Source organism: Arachis duranensis, chromosome 2 (assembly GCF_000817695.3).
Source record: "Arachis duranensis cultivar V14167 chromosome 2, aradu.V14167.gnm2.J7QH, whole genome shotgun sequence".
Lineage (NCBI taxonomy): Eukaryota > Viridiplantae > Streptophyta > Magnoliopsida > Fabales > Fabaceae > Arachis > Arachis duranensis.
The window spans coordinates 64,496,285-64,506,723 of NC_029773.3; positions in this window are offsets into that span (position 1 = coordinate 64,496,285).

Consider the following 10,439-nt stretch of genomic DNA (forward strand, 5'->3'; position numbering starts at 1 on the left):
GGAGGCAACCCAATTTTTATTTATCTAATTTTATTTTATTTTCATTGTTCTTTTATGTTTTATTAGGTTCATGATCATGTGGAGTCACGAAAAAAATATTAAAATTAAAAACAGAATCAAAAACAGCAGAAGAAAAATCACACCCTGGAGGAAGGACTTATTGGCATTTAAACGCCAGTAAGGAGTATCTGGCTGGCGTTCAACGCCAGAACAGAGCATGGATCTGGCGTTGAATGCCAGAAACAAGCAGCATCCTAGCGTTTAAATGCCAGGAATATACCCTGAGGAGAGCTGGCACTGAACGCCAGAAACAAGCATGGAACTGGCGTTCAACGCCAGAAACAAGCATGGAACTGGCGTTCAACGCCAGAAACATGCTGCAGTTGGGCGTTGAACGCCCAGAACATGCATCACCTTGGTGTTTAAACGCCAGAATTGCATGCAAAGGCATTGTACATGCCTAATTGGTGCAGGGATGTAAATCCTTGACACCTCAGGATCTGTGGACCCCACAAGATCCCCACCTACCATATTCTCCCCTCTTCTCAACATTCATCCTCTCTTTCTAATAAACACTCTTCCCCAAAACCCTTCACCAATCACCTCAATCTCTCTTCCCAATTACCCCCTTCACCACTCACATCCATCTACTCTTTCCGATAAACCCCACCTACCTTCAAAATTTAAAATTTTTTCCCACCCAAACCCACCCTAAATAACTGAACCTACTCCCTCTCCCCTCACTATATAAACCTCTCTATTTTCCTTAATTTTCACACAACACAAATCCCTCTCCTATACCTTGGCCGAATACACCTTTCTCCACTCTCCTCCATATTTTCCCTTCTTCTTTTCTTTTCTTTCTTCTCTTGTTCGAGGGCGAGCAATATTCTAAGTTTGGTGTGGTAAAAGCATAAGCTTTTTGTGTTTCCATTACCATTGATGGCACCTAAGGTTGGAGAAACCTCTAGAAAAGGGAAAAAGAAGACAAAAGCTTCCACCTCCGAGTCATGGGAGATGGAGAGATTCATCTCCAAAGCCTATCAAGACCACTTCTATGATGTTGTGGCTAAGAAGAAGGTGATCCTTGAGGTCCCTTTCAAGCTCAAGAAAAATGAGTTTCTGGAGATCCGACATGAGATTCAAAGAAGAAGTTGGGAAGTTCTGACCAACCCCATTCAACAAGTCGAAATCTTTATGGTTCAAGAGTTCTATGCCAATGCATGGATCACTAGGAACCATGATCAAAGTATGAACCCGAATCCAAAGAACTATCTTACAATGGTTCGGGGGAAATACTTAGATTTTAGTCCGGAAAATGTGAGGTTGGCATTCAACTTGCCCATGATGCAAGGAGATGCACACCCCTACACAAGAAGGGTCAACTTTGATCAAAGGTTGGACCAAGTCCTTAGGGACATATGTGTTGAAGGAGCCCAATGGAAAAGAGACTCCAAAGGCAAGCTGGTTCAATTAAGAAGACTGGACCTCAAGCCTGTGGCTAGAGGATGGTTGGAGTACATCCAACGCTCCATCATCCCCACTAGGAACCGATCTGAAGTTACTATGGATCGGCCCATCATGATTCATAGCATCATGAATGGAGAGGAAGTAGAAGTTCATGAAGTCATCTCCTTTGAATTCTACAAAATAGTCGAAAAGCCCTCTACATTGGCAAGGCTAGCTTTTCCTCATCTTATTTGCCATCTATGTTACTCAGTTGGAGTCATCATAGAAGGAGACATCCCCATTGAGGAGGACAAGCCCATTACTAAGAAAAGGATGGAGCAAACAAGAGAGCCCACTCATGGAACCCAAGAGACGCATGAGGAAGCTCATCACCAAGAAATTTCGGAGATGCCTCAAGGGATGCACTTTCCTCCCAACAACTATTGGGAAAAACTCAACACTTCTCTAGAAGATTTGAGTTACAATATGGATCAATTAAGGGTGGAATATCAAGAGCACTCCATCATTTTCCATGAAATTAGAGAAGATCAAAGAGCAATGTGGGAGGAGCAACAAAGGCAAGGAAGAGACATAGAAGAACTCAAGGACATCATTGGTTCTTCAAGAAGAAAACGCCACCATCACTAAGGTGGATTCATCCCTTGTTCTTATTTTTCTGTTTTTCAGTTTTTATGCTTATTATGTCATCTATATTTGTGTCTCTGTTACATGATCATTAGTATTTAGTAACTATGTCTTAAGCCCAAAAGGCAAGGGTAAAAAGGATCCAAGGCTTTGAGCATCAATGGATAGGAGGGCCCAAGGAAATAAAATCTAGGCCTAAGCGGCTAAATCAAGCTGTCCCTAACCATGTGCTTGTGGCATGCAAGTCCAAGTGAAAAGCTTGAGACTGAGTGGTTAAAGTCGTGATCCAAAGCAAAAAGAGTGTTTTTAGTAGGATCTAGCTACTTTTAGGGATGTTTTCGTTATTTTTTATGCTAAATTCACATTTCTGAACTTTACTATGAGTTTGTGTGTTTTTCTGTGATTTCAGGTAATTTTTGGCTAAAATTGAGGGACCTGAGCAAAACACTAATAAAAGGCTGACAAAGGACTGCTGATGCTGTTGGATTCTGACCTCCCTGCACTCGAAATAGATTTTCTAGAACTACAGAACTCCAAATGAAGCGATCTCAACGGCGTTGGAAAGTAAACATCCAGAGCTTTCCAGCAATATATAATAGTCCATACTTTATTCGAGATTAGACAACATAAACTGGCGCTCAACGCCAGTTCTATGCTGCATTCTAGAGTCAAACGCCAGAAACACGTCACGAACCAGAGTTTAACGCCAAAAACACATTACAACTTGGTGTTCAACTCCAAAATAAGCCTCTGCACGTGTAAAGCTCAAGCTCAGCCCAAGCACACACCAAGTGGGCCCCGGAAGTGGACTTCTGCATCAATTACTTACTTCTGTAAACCCTAGTAGCTAGTCTAGTATAAATAGGACTTTTTTCGGTGTCTTTTGACAAGAAGGTCTTTTGATTGTATTTTTTGATCTTTTGATCACGTTTGGGGGGCTGGCCATTCGGCCATGCCTGGACCTTCATCACTTATGTATTTTTAACGGTGGAGTTTCTATACACCATAGATTAAGGGTGTGGAGCTCTGCTGTACCTCAAGTTTCAATGCAATTACTACTATTTTCTATTCAATTCTGCTTGTTCTTATTCTAAGATATTCATTGCACTTCAACAGGATGAATGTGATGATCTGTGACATTCATCAGCATTCTCATCTATGAACGCATGACTGACAACCACTTCCGTTCTACCGTAGACCGGGCGCATATCTCTTGGATTCCTTAATCAAAATCTTCGTGGTATAAGCTAGATTGATGGCGGCATTCATGAGAATCCGGAAAGTCTAAACCTTGTCTGTGGTATTCCGAGTAGGATTCCGGGATTGAATGACTGTGACGAGCTTCAAACTCGCGATTGTTGGGAGTGATGACAAACGCAAAAGAATCAAGGGATTCTATTCCAACATGATCGAGAACCGACAGATGATTAGCCGTCCCGTGACAGAGCATTTGGACCTTTTTCACTGAGAGGATGGGATGTAGCCATTGACAACGGTGATGCCCTACATACAGCTTGCCATGGAAAGGAATAAGAAGGATTGAAGGAAGACAGTAGGAAAGCAGAGATCCAACAGGGACAAGCACCTCCACACACTTATCTGAAATTCTCACCATTGAATTACATGAGTAACTCTATCTTTATTTTCCGTTTTATTTATTATTCAAAAACTCCATAACATTTACTATCCACCTAACTGAGATTTACAAGATGGCTATAGCTTGCTTCATACCAACAATCTCCGTGGGATCGACCCTTACTCACGTAAGGTATTACTTGGACGACCCAGTGCACTTGCTGGTTAGTTGTGCGGAGTTGTGACTAAGTGTGATTCACGTTTGAGAGCGCTACCAAGTTTTTGGTGCCATTGTTGATGATTACAATTTCGTGCACCAAGTTTTTGGCGCCGTTGCCGGGGATTGTTCGAGTTTGGACAACTAACGGTTCGTCTTGTTGCTCATATTAGGTAATTTCCTTTTCAAAAAGTTTTCAAAAAAATATTTTCAAAAATTTTTCTTTGTTTTCATTTTTTTCCCAAAAATTATTTTCGAAAAAAAATAATAATAATATTTTGAAAATAAATCATTCTATGGCTTCAGAATTTTTAAGAATGGATTCTAGAGTTTCATGAAGCATGTGGAAGCCTGACTGGCTGTAAAGCCATATCCAATTTTTGAGAGCGCTACCAAGTTTTTGGCGCCATTGTTGATGATCACAATTTCGTGCACCAAACCTCCACTCTAAGCTTGCTCAGCTTTTGAGGAGGAAAGAACTTGGCCAAGAAGGCCGTGACCAGCTTATCCCAAGAGTCCAGGCTATCTTTAGGTTGTGAGTCCAACCATGTTCTAGCTTTGTCTCTTACAGCAAAAGGGAAATGCATGAGCCTGTAGACTTCAGGATCTACTCCATTAGTCTTAACAGTATCACAGATTTACAAGAACTGAGTTAAAAACTGATAGGGATCTTCTGATGGAAGTCCATAAAACTTGCAGTTCTGTTGTATTAGAGCAACTAGTTGAGGCTTCAGCTCAAAATTGTTTGCTCCAATGGCAGGGATTGAGATGCTTCTTCCATAAAAGTTGGAAGTAGGTGTAGTATAATCACCAAGCATCCTCCTTACGCCTCCACCATTATTATTGGGTTCGGCCATGTCTTCTTTTTCAAGCTTCTCTGTAAGGTTTTCTCTGAATTATTGTGCTTTAGCTTCTCTTAGCTTCTTCTTCAGAGTCCTTTCAGGTTCAGGATCTGCTTCAACAAGAATGTCCTTGTCCTTGCTCCTGCTCATTTGAAAAAGAAGATAACAGAAAAGAAAGAGGAATCCTCTATGTCATAGTATAGAGATTCCTTTATGTGAGTAGAAGAAGAAAAGAATAGAAGAAGGATGAGAAAAATTCGAACACAAAAGGGGAATAGAGGGTTCGAATTTTTAGATGAAGAGAAATGTTAGTAAATGAATAAATAAATAGAAGAAGATGAGAGGGAGAGAATTTTGAAAATTGTTTTTGAAAAATTGTTATTGATTTTCAAAAATTAAGAGAAGAAATAAAATTAAAATTAAAATTTGAAATAATTAGTTAATTAAAAGAATTTTGAAAAAGAGTGAGAAATTTTCGAAAATTAGAGAGAGAAAAATAGTTAGGTGGTTTTGAAAAAGATAAGAAACAAACAAAAAGTCAATTAGTTAGTTGAAAAAGATTTGAAAATCAATTTTGAAAAGATAGGAAGTTAGAAAAGATTTTGAATTTCATTTTGAAAAAAGATATGATTGAAATTTATTTTGAAAAAAAATTGATTTTTAAATTTAAAATTGATTACTTGACTAACAAGAAACCAAAAGATATGATTCTAGAATTTAAAGATTGAACCTTTCTTAACAAAAAAGTGACAAACTTCAAATTTTTGAATCAATCACATTAATTGTTAATAAAGTTTTCGAAAATTATGAAATAAAATTAAGAAAAAGATTTTGAAAATAAAATTTTTAAAAGAATAATTTTCGAAAATAATAAAAAAATTGAAAAAGATTTTATTTTTGAAAAAGATTTTGAAAAGATAAGATTTTTTAAAATTGAAATCTTGACTTGACTAACAAGAAACAACTTATTTTAAAAAAATTTGACTAAGTCAACCCAAAGATTTCGAAAATTATGAGTAAAACAAGGAAAAGATATTTTTTATTTTTTTGAATTTAATGTGGAAAGAGAAAAACACAAATATGACCCAAAACATGAAAATTTTGGATCAAAACCAATGATGCATGCAAGAATACTATGAATGTCAAGATGAACACCAAGAATACTTTGAAGATCAAGATGAACATCAAGACTTATTTTTTGAAAAATTTTCAAGAAAAGAAAAACATGCAAGACACCAAACATAGAAATTTTTCATGTTTAGACACTATGAATGTAAAAATGCATATGAAAAACAACAAAAGACACAAAACAAGAAAATATGAAGATCAAACAAGAAGACTTATCAAGAACAACTTGAAGATCATGAAAAACACCATGCATGAATTTTTCGAAAAAATGCTTAAATTTTAAAAACATGTAATTGACACCAAACTTAAAAAAATTGACACTAGACTCAAACAAGAAACACAAAATATTTTTGGTTTTATGATTTTATAAAAATTTTTTTGGATTTTTCGAAAGTTATTTTGGAAAAATGAAAAAGAGGAAAATTTTTTAAAGATTTTTGAAAACTTTTTGAAAATAAAATAAAGGAAAATTATCTAATTTGAGCAACAAGATGAACCGTCAGTTGTCCAAACTCAAACAATCCCCGGCAACGGCGCCAAAAACTTGATAGGCAAAATTGTGATTTACACTTTTTATAACTCGAACAATTCTTAGTAATGGCTCCAAATACTTGGTGCACACTACTATGGTTCACTCACATTTTCACAACTTCGCACAACTAACCAGCAAGTGCACTGGGTCGTCCAAGTAATAAACCTTACGTGAGTAAGGGTCGATCCCACGGAGATTGTTGGTATGAAGCAAGCTATGGTCATCTTGTAAATCTCAGTTAGGCGGATTTAAATAGTGATAATTATTTTTGAATATAAGGATAAATAAATAGAAAATAAAGATAGAGATACTTATGTAAATCATTGGTTGGAATTTCAGATAAGTGTATGGAGAGGCTTTTGTCCCTTCTAAATCTCTGCTTTCCTACTACCTTCCTTCGATCCTTCTTACTCCTTTCCATGGCAAGTTGTATGTAGGGCATCACCGTTGTCAATGGCTACTTCCCATCCTCTCAGTGAAAATGGTCCAAATTCTCTTGTCACAGCACGGCTAATCATCTGTCGGTTCTCGATTATGTCAAAATAGAATCCATTGATTCTTTTGCGTCTGTCACTACGCCCAACAATCGCGAGTTTGAAGCTCGTCACAGTCATTCAATCCCTGAATCCTACTTGGAATACCACAGACAAGGTTTAGACTTTCCGAATTCTCAAGAATGGCCACCAAAGGATTTTAGCTTATACCACGAAGATTTTGGTTAAGGAATCCAAGAGATACTCATTCAATCGAAAGTAGAACGGAGGTGGTTGTCAGGCATGCGTTCATAAGGATGGATGATGAGTGTCACAGATCATCACATCCATCAGGTTGAAGTACGAATGATATCTTAGAACAAGAATAAGCTTGAATTGAATAAAAGAATAATAGTAATTGCATTAATTCTTGAGATACAGCACAGCTCTACACCTTAATCTATGGTGTGTAAAAACTCCACTGTTGAAGATACATAAGTGATGGTCCAGACATGGCCGAATAGCCCGCCCACAAAACATGATCAATAGTCTCCTAAGATGAACAATAGATTAAAACTGAGACCAAAGATAAGACGTGGTCAAAAGACGCCTAGTACAATAGTAAAAAGTTCTATTTATACTAAACTAGCTACTAGGGTTTACAGAAATAAGTCTTAAGTGCAGAAATCCACTTCCGGGGTCCAATTGGTGTGTGCTTGGGCTGAGCTTGAGCTTTACACGTGCAAAGCCTTCTCCTGGGGTTAAACGCCAAGTTGTAACGTGTTTATGGCATTTAACTCTGGTTTGTGATGTGTTTTTGGCGTTTTTCTCCAGAATGCAGCATGGAACTGACGTTGAACACCAGTTTGCGTCATCTAAACTCGAATAAAGTATAAACTATTATATATTGCTGGAAAGCTCTGAATGTCTACTTTCGAACGCCGTTGAGAGCGCGCCATTTGGAGTTCTGTAGCTCCAGAAAATCAATTTCGAGTGCAGGGAGGTCCGAATCCAACAGCATCAGCAGTCCTATGTCAGCCTCCTATCAGATTTTTGCTCAGGTCCGTCAATTTCAGCCAGAAAATACCTGAAATCACAGAAAAACACACAAACTCATAGTAAAGTCCAGAAATATGAATTTTGTATAAAAACTAATAAAAATATCCCTAAAAGTAGCTAGATCCTACTAAAAACTACCTAAAAATAATGCCAAAAAGCGTATAAATTATCCGCTCATCACAACACCAAACTTAAATTGTTGCTTGTCCCCAAGCAACTGAAAATCAAATAGGATATAAAGAAGAGAATATACTATAAATCCCAAATTATCAATGAATATTAGTTTTAATTAGATGAGCGGGACTTGTAGCTTTTTGCTTCTGAACAGTTTTGGTATCTCACTATATCCTTTGACGTTTAGAATGATTGGCTTCTATAGGAACTCAGAGTTCAGATAGTGTTATTGATTCTCCTAGTTAAGTATGTTGATTCTTGAACACAACTACTTTTATGAGTCTTGGCCGTGGCCCTAAGCACTTTGTTTTCCAGTATTACCACCGGATACATAAATGCCACAGACACATGACTGGGTGAACCTTTTCAGATTGTGACTCAGCTTTGCTAAAGTCCCCAGTTAGAGGTGTCCAGAGCTCTTAAGCACACTCTTTTTGCTTTGGATCACGACTTTAACCACTCAGTCTCAAGCTTTTCACTTGAACCTGCATGCCACAAGCATATGGTTAGGGACAGCTTGATTTAGCCGCTAACTCAATTTCACAATTCTACCACTACTTAAATCATCCATTCATATGCATATATTCACTTACTAACCACATCAATCAACTAATTCACATCATTCAAATCTATCCTAAGGCAACTAGCCTAACTTTTCATGCAACATTATATATTACCTACAAGAAACTGAAATCATACCTTGACCGATTCTTCCCAAAGCTCAAAATACCGAACTTCAAGCTTCCAAGACTCCTAAATAACTTCAATAAGTTCCAATCACCAAAGCTCCAATTCAAGCACTCAAGTTCACCAATTTGACTTCAATTTAAACGTATCCAATCTAATTTCATTCAATTGAATCATAATCAATTCTAGGGTTTACTAAAGTGACAACCACAAGAGTTTAGAGAATCTTTACTTCACCCATTGATGATTGGGATAAAACTCAATAATTATCCAATACTAGATTACACCTAAACCACCAAAATCATCAAAACAAAAAACTCAATACTCTAACCAAAACATAAATTCAGAATGGAAGAGGAAAATGAATATAAAATACAAAGTTCTTACCATTTTGTTTGTATAGAATTGAAGAGGATTTCGAGACGAATGTGTGACTATAAATGGCTCATCAATTGGAGCTCCGGATTGAAAGTTACAGAAGATTGAAGTTGAAAGTGAATTTGTGAATTTTGGGGTTAGGATTCTTGATCTTTCTTCTCCCTTTTCAGCGTGAATGGCATAATGAAGAAGGAAAGAGGCTGATTGCAAGCCTTATATATGGGTTAGGTGAGTAGGCTTGGATCCATTTGGGCCTGATTTAATCGGTTGAGCATGTTGGCCCAATTTCGCGCCAAAACTTCTAAAATTAGTGTTTAGCTTCATATTTTAAATATTTTTACTTCTTCAAATTATAAAATTAAATTTTCTAATTCCCTTGGCTCATAAGTTATTAGTTAATTATTTATTAATTTACTAAATTTTACATCTGAATATTTGGCAAATCCTCTAATACAACGACAAAAGAGGTAGGGTAGAGGTAGAATAGTGACAATAACAGTGCCTAAGAGAAGTAATAGAGCAAAAGACAGATTTGAAAAATCTAAACTAATTGTATGAGTGAGAGATGTGTAACAGTGAGAATGGTGAGGCAGAAGATGGCGGCAGAAGCAAAATTAGATCTAGAGTGGGAGAGGAAGAGGCAGAATTTTAAATGGCTATAACAATAGTGAATACAAGTGGGTGAGATCGAGTAAGACAATGAGAAAAAAAAGACTATAAAGTTGCACTGCACTGCTTCACACAAAAAAAATGGTTGTCACATAATTTAAGGGCTAATATTATCAGTTAAGCATGTAGTATTTAGGCCAACTTTTTTTTATCTCATGAAAAATGCATTTTTCTTTTCCCATTATTCATTATTAAAAGGTCCTTAAATATCAATGAAGAAAAGTAACTAAGTTGGGTTGGTTTAATAGTTAGAAAATGTCAGAAATTTTAATTTTACTTTGTGCATGCAGTAAACTCATTGGCCACCTACAAACTCTTAAATATAGTTCCGATCTACGACGAATTAGTCATTATTGATCTACCGGATTGGAGAATACTGTGAAAAACAAAAAAAATCAACGAAAAAGAGTTCCTAATTTGTTAACTAATGTTTTTTTATTTTTTGTTAGGCTACCTAGTTCTTGACAAAAAAGATTTTTTTAATATTTATTTTTATATTTTTATGTTTATCATAAATCATATTTTTTTAATATTAATATAATACATCTAATTTAAATAAATATATTAAAAATAAAAGGATATATAATATATTTTCTTTTCAAATAAAAAAA